Source organism: Eptatretus burgeri, chromosome 12, assembly GCF_056783735.1.
Source record: "Eptatretus burgeri isolate ZD-2024b chromosome 12, Ebu_testis_v1, whole genome shotgun sequence".
NCBI lineage: Eukaryota > Metazoa > Chordata > Myxini > Myxiniformes > Myxinidae > Eptatretus > Eptatretus burgeri.
Window position 1 is genome coordinate 76,517,873 of NC_140972.1, and position 16,498 is coordinate 76,534,370.

The 16,498-nt window shown below is 47.6% G+C and overlaps 1 long non-coding RNA gene across 2 annotated transcripts in view; it reads left to right on the forward strand.

Moving 5' to 3' along the window:
* Window positions 1-16,498, forward strand: part of LOC147015940 (uncharacterized) — a 75,426-nt gene that overhangs the window by 21,434 nt on the left and 37,494 nt on the right. For both annotated transcript variants that reach the window (XR_015050137.1, XR_015050138.1), the window contains exons 2-3: window positions 11,275-11,506; window positions 11,627-11,800. This is a non-coding gene — a long non-coding RNA (uncharacterized LOC147015940). The remainder of the gene's footprint in view (window positions 1-11,274; window positions 11,507-11,626; window positions 11,801-16,498) is intronic.

Here is a 16,498-nt window from a genome sequence, read left to right on the forward strand (position 1 = left end):
TGGCAAAAGCGTCCACGGTGAGTGAACGATTCACTCAGAACAACGTAGCGCGGTACTGTTGTCGACAATGGATGCTCGGCAAGTGGCTTAAGCACTCATGGAAGCACTCCAATTCAATGGTTGATAAGGAACAGTTAGTTGGCCAGGCTGTCGCTGCATACCATAAAGGATCCCTTTAACTTCAAAGCCTGTCTTCACTGTTTATGTTGCAGTTAATTAAAATAAAATGAATTAATGAAATAAAATGACTTCATCCGCAAAAGAGTTGCAGCTTAATGTACAACAACCCTGGAGACATGGCAAATTTCAATCGCCCGTGAAATAAACATTGCAGAAAATGCACAATTTTGCCTACTCATCTGTGCATGTGTCATGTGGTGTATCCGTTTGAGGTCTGCGCAAATGTTATAACTTTATTTTGAAACATCCGTATTTTTTTTTACCAGATTTGCTTTGATTCCCTGTAGAGTACATCGTGAAACATCTGAAAATATAGACATAGATCTGGCAGATGCTCTGGATAGGCAGTCCCTCTGGGGGACAGGGAGCAAGGTCTTGCAGTGAATGTATTCAATCATATAGCTCAATGAAGCTGGTTAATTTTGTTATGTACCTGAATTTTTTTGTTCACTCAATATCATTTTCCAAACAGTAGAAAAAGATGTTTAATGCTTTGGAAATTTGACATTTTCTTGTACATGTATGGAGGAGGGAACATAGCCTTGCTTGCTTAAAGTAAATAGGTATATCGGCTTAGTAATGAGACTCGTTATTTCTTTAAATTATCAGATTTCACAACAAATTTCAACACTTATTTAGTCCGGATGATATCCGATCCTCAAAACGGAAATAACATTTTGATGATATACTTTAATTAGTCGGTGAGAGTAGATCGTGGAAAATCGTATCATATAATGCATGAAATCGCTTCAGGCTCATAATTTGAAAACTATAGTAGGTACAAAATTGATGTATACAACGATTCATAGCTATGATGTACAGGCATTCGATATGAGTGAGGAAAGTGAAAAAAAATCTTTATCATTAAGAAATCGTTGCAGCCTGTTCCAAGTCAAGGCATGGTTGAGCAGGCCAAAAAACATGGTAGCTTCAGACCCCAGCGAGGTTACCCAGGCAACGTCTTAAGACCCCAGAAAGCGAAGTGGCCAAGGATCGCCTGATGCAGGATATAATGAAATTAGGCCATTAATTATCTTCAAAAGGGGTGTTTTAATGAACCCAAACCCCCAATTTTCAGTTATGCATTTCCTTGGAGTTTCCTTCATATGCATGCAAAGTTTCAGGCCGCTCGGTTTTTATGGTTTTGGAGTTATGGAGGGGACAAACACACACACACACACACACACACACACACACACACACACACACACACACACACACACACACACACACACACATACATACATACATACATACATACATACATACACACATACACACATACACACATACACACATACACACATACACATACACACATACACACATACACACACACACACATTGCCTTTTATTAGTATAGACTACACATTGCTGAATACATTCTCCTCCATTTCCCTCCCTCCCCCTCCACTCTTCCCTCTTCCCCCTCCCACTCCACTCCACTCCCCTTACCCCTTCCACTCTTCTCCCCCACCTCTCTCCACTTCCCCTCCCCTCACCCCTCCACTCTCACCTTTCAGCCACAAGCTGTGTACAACATGATGTTTAGGTTCTTTCACAAGGAATGGCAGTCAACTGGATATGTCTGTGTTCTGGAGGGAAGAAACTTTTTGTGACTGTTGACAAAGATTGCCATAGGGTAACATCAGTTGACAACAGAGTTCCGTGTGAAATGGTCCCCTCCACTCTCCCCCTCCCCTCCTCTCTCCCTTCCCCTCCTCTCTCCCCTCCTTCTCTATCCCCTCCCCCTCCTCTCTGCACTCTCACCAACTCCTTCCATTCTCATCCTTCCGGTCTCCACTCCCCTCACCCCTCCACTCTCCCTTCACCCTCCTCTGTCCACTACCCCTTCACTCTCCCCTCACCTCAGTGGCCCTCCCCTCACCATCCACTTTTATCTCTGACCTCCCCTCACCTCACTGGCCCTCCAATTAATAAAATGTACAAAATATATATATATTTATATATATATATATATATATATATATATATATATATATATATATATATATATATATATATATATTGTTGTGGTTGACGAAATTCGCAAACCACCATTCAGGTCCCTTAGGTGAGATATCTCTGAAAGTATATGTGTAGTTAGGCCCAAACCCGTTGTTTCGAGGGAATAAATGTCATTCAGTCGGGCTGCGACTCTTCAGGATAGCCGTTTTTCTTTTACTATCTTTATTTTGGACCAGCCGCCATTACTACCACCACCAACCACGTCTCAACAGCCATCACAACAACAACCACCAACCACAATGCCGCTTCACAACAACAACCACCAACCACAACTCCGCTTCACAACAACAACCACCAACCACAACGCCGCTTCACAACAACAACCACCAACCACAACGCCGCTTCACAACAACAGCCACGACCTTTACCGTCACAACTCGTCACCATCGCATCACCGTCATTCCCACGCCACTTGTGGGCACCGATACTGGACTCGTGCAGGGCGCGCACCGAACAGCGTGTTCAGAAACATCGCAGACTTTCCGAGGAAAACGGATCAAAAACGACTCACGCCCACTTCTGTTCCGTCCTATCGGCGAGCTGGGGCGATTTGGCCCCGCCTCCAGGGAGTTGGAGTGAGGACGCTATATGCAAATTCATGGATCAAAAAGCATTCACGCCCACTTTTCCTCGGTCCAATGGGGAGCCAGTTAGAGAGGTGAAGGGTCGGAGGCAGAGGGTCAAAGGTGAAGGAGCGAAGCCACGGGGCTTATATAAACGGCTGCATTCGTCAGTCAAGGCAGTTCAGTTGGCAGTTGTGAGTTCGGAGGGGAGAAGTCAAGAGTGAAGAGTTGGGACGAGCCAAGAGAGGAGACGGAGAGGGCGATTAGACGGAGCTGTGGAGAGGTGGCGGCGGCGAAGGCGGACGAGGGGGTGCTCGCGTCGGTGCCGGGAGCTGCAGAGGGAGAGGCCAGCAACGCGACCGAGGTCAAGGAGGAGACGCTCGTCACGGGACCCGAGACAGGGTGATGTCCACCATCCCCCGAGCATCAACAACCCCCTCCTGTTTCCCCCCCGCGCTGAGATAGTGCGACAAGGGGGCCCCTTTCCCACCCCCTACCAGACACTGTCCGCGAGGCCCGCGGAGTTGAGGCGCCACCGCCGCTCTGCGTCTCATCATCAGACGGGTAGGCCCGACACGGTCTCGGCCCCAGGCCCGTCTACCCCCCTCATCCTTGAGGGTGGTTCTTTTCTTTTGCTTTGGGAATATGTGTTGTCGGCGCCGTCTGTGAAGTAAAATGGTATAAGTGTTGCCGTGTGCTCGGTAGTCGGATAGCTCTGCATTGTGTTTCTCTTTTATATTTGCTTTTTGTGTAATATTGTGTTTCTTCTCCTTTTACATGTGCTTTTGGTGTAATTGTATATGTGTGCTTTCCGTTCATCGCGAAATAAATGTGAGTTATGTTGAACTGTTTTCCCGCTTCGCTTCGTCTTTTCTTTCATTGAATCTCCATCTTGCTTCACGTAAAGGGTTGGTCGTGGGCTAAAACGCCCGATAATTAATCGAACCGTCGAGGCCGACGAATAACACCGCTCGGTTATCCCGATAGTACGGAACGGGTCACTTAAAGTGGCCCGTATCCGAAATCGACCTGCGGCGAGGTGCGATCGCCCGGTCTACCCTCCGTGTGGGTACTTAGGTAGGTCGAATTTGGCGAGCAACCCTATCCCACGCGGGGGCCGATTGGCACGATCGTGGTGAGACCGAAAGGTCCACCCGTGACTAGTTCCCGGCGTTAGTCCGAGAGGGTCACGACTGGATTGTCCGTCCGGTGGGCGACGTGCCGCGATTCGAGTTACGTGGCCGTCAGCACGCCGGCGGGCGCGAATCCGTAACACTGGTGTCAGGTCGTGCGATACAAATACATCGCCCTCCTCGCGGCACTGGTAACGGAGAACGGGAAAACGGGCTGTCCTGTCTCCAATTAAATTCACGGGAATCGGTCCAGGGGTGAGAGAAGCGACCCCCGATTCCCTCCAAATTACGAGCGAGCTAAATTAACGCTTTACGAGAAGCAAGATGGCGTCTCAAGGCGAGCGGGTGCCGGGTGGATTAGGTATGTGTAATAGTAATGTAGAATCCATGGCTCAGGACGAGATCACCGTGCAAGAGAAACCCGTACCAGAAGGTTGGGAAAGGCATCGATGCCGTTCATCTGGTCGGTTTTTTTTATTATAACTCCACCACTAAATGTAGTCAGTGGGAGTGGCCAGGGCAGGTGACAATGCGGCAGATTATGGAACTCGCGCAGAGCATAAATGACAAACTGGATTACTGGAATGCCGAAATAGAAAAAATGAACGAAAAGATGGATGCGAATACACAAAAGATGGATGCGAATACACAACAAATGATCGAAAAGATGGATACAAACGCAAATGAAATTATAAACGAAATGAACGGAATGAACAAGCAAATGAAGGAAGAAACGAAAAAGCTGCGGGGTGAGACGCAGAACATGGGCCGATGCCTGCAGGCGGGCATGAAGGCCGTTAGCAGGGAGCTTAAAATGGCGACTCCACGTGTAGGAGCGAACGAGCTGGGAGGGGGTGCAACGGTGACCGAAAGGGAAAAATTAAATGGAAAGACCAAAACGTGCGAGACGAGACACGAGGTGATGACAAAGGAAATAAAAATAGTAGAGACAAGGGAGGTAAAGGGTGAAGAGGTGACTGAGTTGGCAGAGACACGGGAGATGGGAACGATAGAGGGAAGACTGCACGATGAAGACGGGGTAAGTGACGCACACACACACACACGGAGGTAGTGGAGGATCATGGGGGTGAGCTCGCGGACTGGGTGGAGGCCCGGTGCGAGCAGCTGGATGGCCTCCTCCAGGAACGAGGGGAGGGAGTATGCCCCCTTGAGGCGAGTCACGACCAGGTGAGTTCGGTCGTGCTTTGCGAGTTCGAGGGGAGGAGTGCTGTGGACAGCTGCACGGAGAGCTTGGGGGGTATAGAGGCCCCGGAGACCCTTGTGGGGACACGAATCCCCAGTGTGGTTGTCCCTGTGTGTGTGGTGCAAGGCGTGAGTGCGTCCCCGTGTGTGGAAGCGACCCCGTGTGTGAGTGGTGTGGTGGCGATGGTGCCGGAGTACGTGCTTCCCAGCACGCCGTGTGTGGATGAGGCACCGTGTGTGGAAGAGGCCGTGTGTGTGGATGAAACGGCCAGTGTGGATGAGGCACCGCGGGTGAGTTCCCCCGCGTGTGTGAGTGAGGCACGGTGTGTGGATGAGGCACCGCGGGTGAGTGCCCCCGCATGCGTGAGTGAACGGCCGAGTGCAAGGGAGACCGTGTGTGTGAGAGAGCGGTATGTAAGGGAGATGTCGGTGGGCATGTGTGAACATGCAGCCGCGTCTCCCGGGGTGAATGTAATGGTGAGGTGTGTTAGCGTCGTAACACGCAGGTGTGCGTGGGTGGAATGGAGGCGACGACGGAGACATGTGAAGAAAGAAAGCCGAGTAGCGGCTGTAGTTGTTTCGGGGACCGTGCCGGGTTCACCCAGCAGTGAGCACGAGGTCCGTGCTGTGCAACGCACGAGGCCCCCACGTGCTCGCTTGCGAGAGTGAAGTCCCGGTCCGGAAACGCACGCGGTGGATTTGCCGATCCCGCGGACGGACAAAGTTTAGGCAGGATTATGGATTTGGACCGGATGGGTTCTCCACGCGATCGTGTGTGTTAAGCTCCAACGGGCAAAGCACATGTGTTCGCGTGGGGAACCCCTCGAGACGTGGGGCTTGTGTTTTTTTTTTATGCGCACGGTGACGCCATGGCTGCACGTGGGGTTGGAATCCGGCAGGAGGGGTATCCCTGCCGGATGGTACCGTCCAAGGAGGGACGAGGAACACGTGCAGCTGCATGACGTCACGGGCAGGTGCAAAGTGCGCGAGCTCTGAGTTGCCGCGCTGGTGCTGCGCAGGTAAAGAAAAAAAAAGCAAGCCTCACTTTCGGGTGCACAGGATTCCTGGGCAAGGGGTGGAAGACCCCCTTGACCTGGGCACAGGATGGAAACTAGTGAGGGGGAAGGGTTAGCTTGGTTAGACCGACTTCATGGGGCAGGGGTAAGTCCTCATGGAGTCCGTGGAATGGATTAGGTAGAGGGATTTAGTGAGCTTTAGGTTGGGAAATAAAATGATTGATTTTGAGGACATGGACAGACTGGTGAATGTGTAGAGGGGATGTAGTTTAGCTACGTAGGTTAAATGGAACGTGCTATAGTTTAAGGGACGACGTGGGAGCACGAGTTAGTTAGGGGAGGTAGTTAGAAGGATGGCAGAGTTCAGCGGTGAGTGTGTTGAAGAGTTGTTGGTGAGTGGATTGGAAGCATGTGCTTGGTGAGTGAGTGAGGCCAGCGGGTCTGTGTGTGTGGAGCGAATGGGGACTGCATGGTGCGATGAGTGATTGGGGGGAGGAGTGACTCCCGCCCAAGGGACCCCGGGGTCAGTGTAGAGTGAGTTAGGGGGTTAGTCAAATTTACAAAATGGAAGTCGTTTCGCTGTTGGTGTGAATGTAGGCTCGAAACCCGTTTGGAGGGGTGCAGGAGCCCTGTTGACGGGCTGGGAGCGTGGCTGCGAAAAGTGAGTATCGCTGAGTGGGTACCCCGGGCACCAGGCTAGTCGGCCGTGGTAGGCCAAGGGCCCATGGGGGGCCGGGATAGCGTAGTGGGCACGGGTGCGCCTGCTTGGTGCGGGGGCCCGGGGCGCCATTAGCCGCATGGGCAGTGTTGTGGGCACGGGTGACCCTCGGAAAGGGGCCCGGGAAGCCAGCCTGCCACGTGTGCGTTTCAGGGGAGGTGCCATGGGGGGCACTCCCCGGTGTTAGGGAGCTGGTGGGCTCAGAGGCAGTGTAGTGCCCGGGGGTGCCATAGCGGGAGATTCGGCAGAGGGTCGTGCCTGCCAAAGGGAGCCACGTGTCCCAGCCATGAGACCGTGTGAGGGCACGGAGAGAAAATTGGGGGGGCGAGGCCCGAAATTGTGAGGACACCAACACAGGCGACGGGAATCTGGGTTGTTAGAACCAATAGTTTAAGCGAGAGGCGCTTGTTGAAAGCCCCGGGGTAGTTTAACAGTTAAATGGATAGGGTAGATAGGAAGTGTACCCCTCTGCACCATCCATCCCCTCGCTCTCGTTGTGGGCCGCTGGACCCACTTTGGTTATAGATCGCTGAACTCTGGGGAGGCCATTCTGAGGCTTGAGTTGGGCCTCGACACAGGACGTTAGCTCTCCCTTATACCCCTCCGGGAAGGGAACGTAGGGGTTGGTAGTAGGCTAGGTGACAGGATAGGTTAGCCGAACAAGGACAATAAAGGGGGTTAGGGGACGATTTATAATGGGGAAGTAAACGTAAAAATAGCAAAAAAATAAGTTGGGGCTAAATTGGGGTTTGACAAATTAAGGGAGTGGGTATAGACAGTGACAGGAAAAGGCGATAGGTTGGGAGGGAGACCGTAGGGTAGGTCCGAGCCCGCCTTCCGAGTGGCCAGCACCACCGCACTCCCTCCACCAACCTCCACTGAACGGCAAAGGCTGGCTAACTTCATCTGCCGGCTGGCTGTTTTTCTTCAAGGCCTGTGCCGGCCCACTTCATCGGCAGCTGTTGTGTGGCTGCAAGGCCTGTGCCGGCCGGATAATCTGCAGCTGTTTTCTGCAAGGCCTGTGCCGGCCAGTTCGTCTGCCGGCTGTGTTTGCCTGCAGCGGCCTTCTTCTGCGGGCTGTGTTTGCCTGCTGCCTTTGCCATGCCATGCCCACTGCCCCTGTTCACCCGCCCCGTTCAATTTTTTGCTTTGCCCCCCCTGTTCATTGCCATGTGTGCCAGGATCGTAAAAGCAACAGTTTGCAAGCTGCAAGAACTGCCCTGTTGGCAGCTACAACACGGGCCTGCAGTGGCGGCCCTTGCACCGTGTTTACGTTCAGTTCAAACCATTCATCCATCCATTCGTTGTGTTCATTGCGTGTGCCACTTGAGCTGGCACGGAGACTACGTTTGTGCAGCCCATGCACCGTTGTGGTTCACTGCGTTCAGTTCAAAAGGGAAGGCCTTGGACTGCGTGTGAGCAGCCGGCCACGTTCCCTGTCACCTGCATTGTTTGAGCCAGAGACTGCATGCGAGCAGCCTGGCTCCCTGCTAACTGCTTTCTTTTTGCAGAGTTCAGTGATCCTGGGCCATGGTTTAGTGTAAAATTTGTAAGTTAAGGTTAAGATGTACTGTAAATATGAGTGCGCCCCCGGCATGTCTGTCCTAGCGCCGGCAATTTTATTTAAGTCGTCCGTGTGAGTGAGTTTGTTTAGATAGTTACTCAGCCCTCAGGTTATTTATTTTGGGGACACGAATACCATGAATGTCGCACTCAGGGATCCGTAGGTAAAATGTACTAGGGGAAAACTACACATGATGGCACACGAAAATTTGACGACTCGGGACGAGTCTGTAAAAAGGGGAGGGGGTAGTGTTGTGGTTGACGAAATTCGCAAACCACCATTCAGGTCCCTTAGGTGAGATATCTCTGTAAGTATATGTGTAGTTAGGCCCAAACCCGTTGTTTCGAGGGAATAAATGTCATTCAGTCGGGCTGCGACTCTTCAGAATAGCCGTTTTTCTTTTACTATCTTTATTTTGGACCAGCCGCCATTACTACCACCACCAACCACGTCTCAACAGCCATCACAACAACAACCACCAACCACAACGCCGCTTCACAACAACAACCACCAACCACAACGCCGCTTCACAACAACAACCACCAACCACAACGCCGCTTCACAACAACAACCACCAACCACAACGCCGCTTCACAACAACAGCCACGACCTTTACCGTCACAACTCACCACCATCGCATCACCGTCATTCCCACGCCACTTGTGGGCACCGATACTGGACTCGTGCAGGGCGCGCACCGAACAGCGTGTTCAGAAACATCGCAGACTTTCCGAGGAAAACGGATCAAAAACGACTCACGCCCACTTCTGTTCCGTCCTATTGGCGAGCTGGGGCGATTTGGCCCCGCCTCCAGGGAGTTGGAGTGAGGATGCTATATGCAAATTCATGGATCAAAAAGCATTCACGCCCACTTTTCCTCGGTCCAATGGGGAGCCAGTTAGAGAGGTGAAGGGTCGGAGGCAGAGGGTCAAAGGTGAAGGAGCGAAGCCACGGGGCTTATATAAACGGCTGCGTTCGTCAGTCAAGGCAGTTCAGTTGGCAGTTGTGAGTTCGGAGGGGAGAAGTCAAGAGTGAAGAGTTGGGACGAGCCAAGAGAGGAGACGGAGAGGGCGATTAGACGGAGCTGTGGAGAGGTGGCGGCGGCGAAGGCGGACGAGGGGGTGCTCGCGTCGGTGCCGGGAGCTGCAGAGGGAGAGGCCAGCAACGCGACCAAGGTCAAGGAGGAGACGCTCGTCGCGGGACCCGAGACAGGGTGATATCCGCCATCCCCCGAGCATCAACAACCCCCTCCTGTTTCCCCCCCGCGCTGAGATAGTGCGACAAGGGGGCCCCTTTCCCACCCCCTACCAGACACTGTCCGCGAGGCCCGCGGAGTTGAGGCGCCACCGCCGCTCTGCGTCTCATCATCAGACGGGTCGGCCCGACACGGTCTCGGCCCCAGGCCCGTCTACCCCCCTCATCCTTGAGGGTGGTTCTTTTCTTTTGCTTTGGGAATATGTGTTGTCGGCGCCATCTGTGAAGTAAAATGGTATAAGTGTTGCCGTGTGCTCGGTAGTCGGATAGCTCTGCATTGTGTTTCTCTTTTATATTTGCTTTTTTGTGTAATATTGTGTTTCTTCTCCTTTTACATGTGCTTTTGGTGTAATTGTATATGTGTGCTTTCCGTTCATCGCGAAATAAATGTGAGTTATGTTGAACTGTTTTCCCGCTTCGCTTCGTCTTTTCTTTCATTGAATCTCCATCTTGCTTCACGTAAAGGGTTGGTCGTGGGCTAAAACGCCCGATAATTAATCGAACCGACGAATAACACCGCTCGGTTATCCCGATAGTACGGAACGGGTCGCTTAAAGTGGCCCGTGTCCGAAGTCGACCTGCGGCGAGGTGCGATCGCCCGGTCTACCCTCCGTGTGGGTACTTAGGTAGGTCGAATTTGGCGAGCAACCCTATCCCACGCGGGGGCCGATTGGCACGATCGTGGTGAGACCGAAAGGTCCACCCGTGACTAGTTCCCGGCATTAGTCCGAGAGGGTCACGACTGGATTGTCCGTCCGGTGGGCGACGTGCCGCGATTCGAGTTACGTGGCCGTTCGCACGCCGGAGGGCGCGAATCCGCAACAATATATATATATATATATATATATATATATATATATATATATATATATATATATATATATATATATATATATATATATATATATATATATAGTCGCGGGTCTGGTGGTTAGGTTAATTCCCCGACCCAAGTGTGGTGGTTAACACTGACCAGGCCCTGATAGCCGAGCGGTTTTCCTTAGGAGGTGGACACGTGATCCTCAGAGATTATCGCGCTCGCAGGAGTACCATTGGCGGCACTGGCGGAGCGACGGAAGCACAGCTCGTGATGCACAGCACAAGGGGTTTATACTCAAACCTCACGACAAATACACAGACATAGCAACGTGGGAATTTAATGACAATAGAAATATTTACAAGGGTAATTCAAAATGTAATAATAATAATAATAACGTGAAGTAAATAAGGTCCACAGTCGTTAAGTAAAAACGTATAAACAATCATTTACTTGAATAGTTTAGATTGAATTCCCAATTGAACAGAAGATATCCAAACTTCCACTCTGGTGTTATAATGAATAAATATATGCAGGTGGCATTTTTGTATCATATAGTATTGTTACGGATCTGATCTAGGGGGCAAAATGAGGGATAGATTGGAAGTTATTTCATAGTACATGTTAGAATAAGTGTGATGTCATTACTGTAATTATTGAGATGTGTCGAGCACGTGTTTCGAGAGCTCTCCTCTTCTTTGGCGCAGTGTTCATGTCTAAGTCCCGTCTCCCCCCTTCCCTAAATTATTCAACACTTCCATGTTGTACGACCTATGTGTAAATTTCTATCACCCACAGCTATCCACACCACCACTCAACAACATAGCATAACTGGGCCAAAGGTTGTGACGTGCTGGGGACATGGCCATATATGAACATCTGGCATGCTCCTGCTCAACAGACACAAGTATGGAAATTCCAAACTTGCCTGCCAATCAGTGCAGTCCATCAACCATCACCTGACAGGCCGCGTCGGCCAATGGGTGCATGCCGCAGGCATTCTGATGCACCTCGTGAAAGGTTATAAAAGGTGCATACATTACGTTGGTGGAGCTTGCTTGGTTGTTTGTGCAGTTGTGCTTGGTTCTGTGTTCCAGCTGCTCAGTCCTGCTGTTTCTTGATACCTGCCAATTTTGTGGTGCTTACCCAGCCTGCTATTCCTGCGCTTTGTGGTTATTGGTGCGCACCGATGTGGTCGGACCAGCATGCAAGGCAGGGACAGCCCCGGACCGATCCTGTTGCACACCTGTAGAAAAGACCCATGCCACGTGCGCGAGCATCGCATGTGGAGCAAGTTTCCTTCTCTCTGTCCCGTATGCCCCGAGTGAGTGAAAAGGTTATAATTGTTGAAGCCTTCGAGGTCCTGAAGGTGCGCTGGATTATTTATCTATTATTTATTAATTGATGCAGTGCGGTGGTGCTCCTCTTGTTCTTTTCCCCTCCATTTTGTAATAATGAATCCTCATTTGATGAACTGTGGTGTGGTCATCAGGAGCACATTGGGCAATTTCAGGAAGAGGTGGACATTACCTTAAAATTGGGAATTGTTTTTTTGAGTAGAAATTGGCTTTACATGATAGCATATACATCAAGGCTTCTGAAAAAACATGTTCAGCTTGTCATGTCTTTCGACAAAATATGCCAAAAATCAAATTTTGTACCATTGATTTTGTACAACACGATATGTGCTAAAACGTAGTAAAACTTAGATATATCACTGAATGAAAAAGATTTAAATCTGTGAAGTTAATTCAATCAGATTCCTATCTCACAGCTACATTATAATAGTCAAAATTTGCGATTCTGATGGATTTAAACTGCAGATTTGTGAAAAACAGACCCCTTCATTACCCATGTAACGGTACTAACCAAAACAGCATGTCTTGTTTTTATTTAAATTGAAAGGATTTGTTTAGAATTTTGATTGCTTGAATTTTCCTTCTCTGTACAATCCTTAGTTCAAAAAAGGAAATTAGAATCATGAACCTTGTAGCATGTTGAGTAAAGAAACTGTCAAAACTTGTAACATTACTAACCATGTAACGTTACTGACTAAGCTGTTACGTTACTAACCAATGTAAAATTAATGCAGATGCTTGCCAATTGACACAAGACAAATCTTGAATGCATGGAGCAATGTTAAGACAAAAGAGAGCAGTACGAGCCAATTATTTACCCATAATGCAACTGTAAGCACAGTCTTCACATGTACTGCATCCATGTGTAACAAGTCAGTACTTTCATAGCTTCAAAATTCTCATCTGGTGACAAAAAGTCGGGGAAGTTGGATGACATTATCTTGTGTCTTCCTGATAATTTAACGTTGCACAAAATATAATGATATTAATCAAAGGTGGAATTTAGACAACATTGTATACAGGTATCCCCTGCTTAACCAATGTGATTCACTGCAATGAATGGTTTCATTTTGGGCTGTTGTTCATTTAATTAAGGAGCCATCACAAGTCTGTTGATTGTGCTGATACATACATAAGTTTTTCCACTGATTAACTTTTCAATGGGGGGATTAAAATTTTACAAGGCTTGCAAATAATTAACTTTTCAGAATGAAAGGGTTAAAAATAACCATCACCTTCACCACCTTCGACATCTTCTGTATGGAAACTTGGACTCAAGATTGTTTTGTTAAGCGTTACAACCAAATTAACTTTATTGGCTGCTTAGAGCACCCTTATTCTGGACATTTCCATCTGTCTGTCTGTCCGTGAAACTTTGGTCAAGCCTCGGGGCTAAACCACTCAACCGATTCCAATGAAATTTGGTAGGTAGGACCAATATTTCTGGGAATCGTGTGCTTTCGAATATGGGACCCCGGGCCCGAGCAACGGCATTGCAACGGCCCTTTAAAGTGGTCAAAAAAATCGAAAAAAATAATAAAAAAAAAAAATCGAAAAAATAATAAAAAAAAAAATCGAAAATCGAAGCTTAGAGTTCTGTGCGCAATCTATCTCGCTCCCTTCATGCCAATTTGCAGCCCTAACAAAAATATTTGTAGGAGGAGATAGGTTTTGGGCGAGTACATGTCGAACATTTCAGAAACGGTTAATTGCGAATATCTCTAAGAGAAAGAGTATGATTTTGATGAAACTTGGGTGAAATGTGTACAATGTGGCTAGCATGTACACAAAAATGAATGGTTGCTATGCACACCTCCGTTGCTTAGCAACAGCTAAAATACTTTATCGTACACTTATTGTGGACTGTACAAAAAAAATCAATACCTCCGAAACTGGACCACCGAGGGACCTGTTTTTTTGTGCCCAAGGAGAATGTCTTACAGCATCATATAAAAAAAAAATCTTTAGCGAATAGATAAATGGAATTACCAGGGCTGCCATTTGTTAGAGTCTCTTTGGAAACATGCCTGAAATTTCACAAGGCGGGTTTCTGGGCACAAACTAAGAGGGCTGTGATAATCATATTTATTGTGCTAAATTGATTGATAGCATGTACATGAATATCGGCTAGTCGTGTTGGCCAGCTTTCCATCTAGAGCGAGCAGCCATGTCGCCTACTGGCTTGTTATTGTGTTACTGTACTGTCTTTATTATTAGGTTAATAATTATCTTCTACATGAAGGACAAAATTATTTCCAAGTTAGATGTGCAAGAAGTTGCCAACAATCGTGGACACTTCAAATTTTCTGTTCAAATTTAAGGAAAGAGCCTGTACAGTCTTTGATGTTCAAGAGAAGGCACTGATGTGTAACACACTGGTACATGCATCTATGGAAGACTGATTTCTTTGTATCTTTACAAGTGTGAGAAGGAAATTCCCCTAATCATGAATTATTTGTTCACAACAAGTACAGTGGCCTGCAAAAGTATTCAACCCCTCCAAAGTTTTCACATTTTAATGCCACCTGAGCTTATTAGCCCCCGTTGGACTTATCCAAAATCGGGGCTTATGAATTTGGTCTCGATTTTTCTATGTGTGCGTGCGCCCGCAACCATATCTCGAAGATGCATGGACTGATATTTTCGTACTTGGCACAAAGACAACACATGACAGTATACATATACACATCAATTTGCTTCGTGATGCGATCAAAGATGGTCGATTGGCGGCCATTTTAGTTAAAAAAACAAATCGGTGTCGAACACGTCCTTAACCATTTCTCAGATATACATTTACTGATCTTGTTCTAACTTGGCATACACATAAAGAATGATGGCTTACATAAGCACGCCATTGTTTTTCGAGATCACATTCAAGATGGCCGACTGGCGAACATTTTGTTGCTTCTAAATGTGTTCCCAACCATTTCTCAGACATGCATGGTCAGATTTTGTTCAAACTTCACACAAGCATAGTTAATGATGGCATACACATGCAGCTCACTTTATTTTGCAATCTGATCAAAGATGGCCGACTGGTAGACTGGTGGCCATTTTAGTTGAAAACAAAACCCGGTCTCCAACACGTCCTCAACCATTTCTCAGACATGCATTTACTGATCTTGGGAATACTTTGCACACAGATAATGAATGGTAGCTTACATGCGCACGTCATTTTTTGACATCAGTTCCAAGATGGCCGACTGGCAGCCATTTTAGTTGTAAAAAAAAAAAAACCCCAATGTTGAATAAGTCCTGAAACCATTTCTCGGATATGCATTTACCGATGTTGTTCAAACTTGGCGTACAGATAACAAATGATGGCTTTCATATGCACGTCATTTTTCTTTTGGATTAGATCCAAGATAGCTGATTGGTGGCCATTTCAGTTGAAAAAAACCCCAATGTTGAACACGTCCTCAACCATTTCTAGGACATGCATTTACCAATGTTGTTTTAACTTGGCATACACATAACAATGATGGCTTGCATAAGCACGTCATTTTTCTTTGAGATTAGATCTAAGATGTCCGACTGGTGGACATTTTAGTTGTAAAAATACCCGATGTTGAACATGTCCTCAACCATTTCTCCGACATGCATTCACTAATGTTGTTCAAACTTGGCACACAGATAAAGAATGATGGCTGCTGCCTTCCTGTCTGAAGGATGAGGAATGTCATTGCAGTGGGTGGAGTCTACATGTTTTAAGTGATTTCCAACCCCCCCCCCCAAAAAAAAATGTTGGAGAAAAGAACTATAACTGTCAGCATTGTTGACATTATATTTAATGAATAAGATATAAGGTTCACTTGAGTGACCCAGCAGTATTGGCGGCGGAGGTTTTGCACTCTCCCGAGTGCTCCCCCTCTAGTTTTAGCATATTTTTTGTTGGAAATCACTTATAACATGTAGAAATGAAAAAAAATCTAAATTTTGTTGAAAAAGAAGTTGCAAAAAAATTTTTTTCTCTAACAATTTTTTTTTTGGGGGGGGGGGTGGAAATCACTTAAAACATGTAGAAATGCAAGAAAAAAAAATTCAAATTTTTTTTGAATATTGCGGCCATAGCGGCCATATTGGATTTTGGACCAAGTCCAAAATCTAATGGCATGATCCTTGGACCATACCTAACCCCCCCCCCACCAAGTTTCGTCGAAATCCGTCAAGGAGTTTTTCCGTAATACTGTTCACAAACAAACAAACAAACAGAAAGGGGTGAAAACGGTAACCTCCGGTCTTCGATGGCAGAGGTGAACAAGGCACCACCAGGTTTTTGAGGATGGAGACAAGTTTAAAAGTTCATTCTTGAGGTTGGACAGATGTTTTTTTCTGCCTCTCTTGAGGGTGGATACACACTATTGTGGACCTTTTGGAAGGCATTGAGATTGCCTTTGGCTGGATTTGCCTTCCAGGAAGACAAGGCAAGTTGTTTCAGAGCAACTGCCTCTCCACAGGATTCAGTGTACCATGGGCAGGAAGATGGGTAGGATGTGGTACTGTGGCAGAATTCTAAATCCTTGCATAATTAAGGGCTGCTTTGACACTCATGAAATGAAATAGTGACCTGTCCAGCAGTAATTCTCAGATACGAAATGTTCAAGACTTTTCGTGGGTGACATTGTCTCACGTGGGGTTTGGGATAAATAGATGAAGCAGATAAT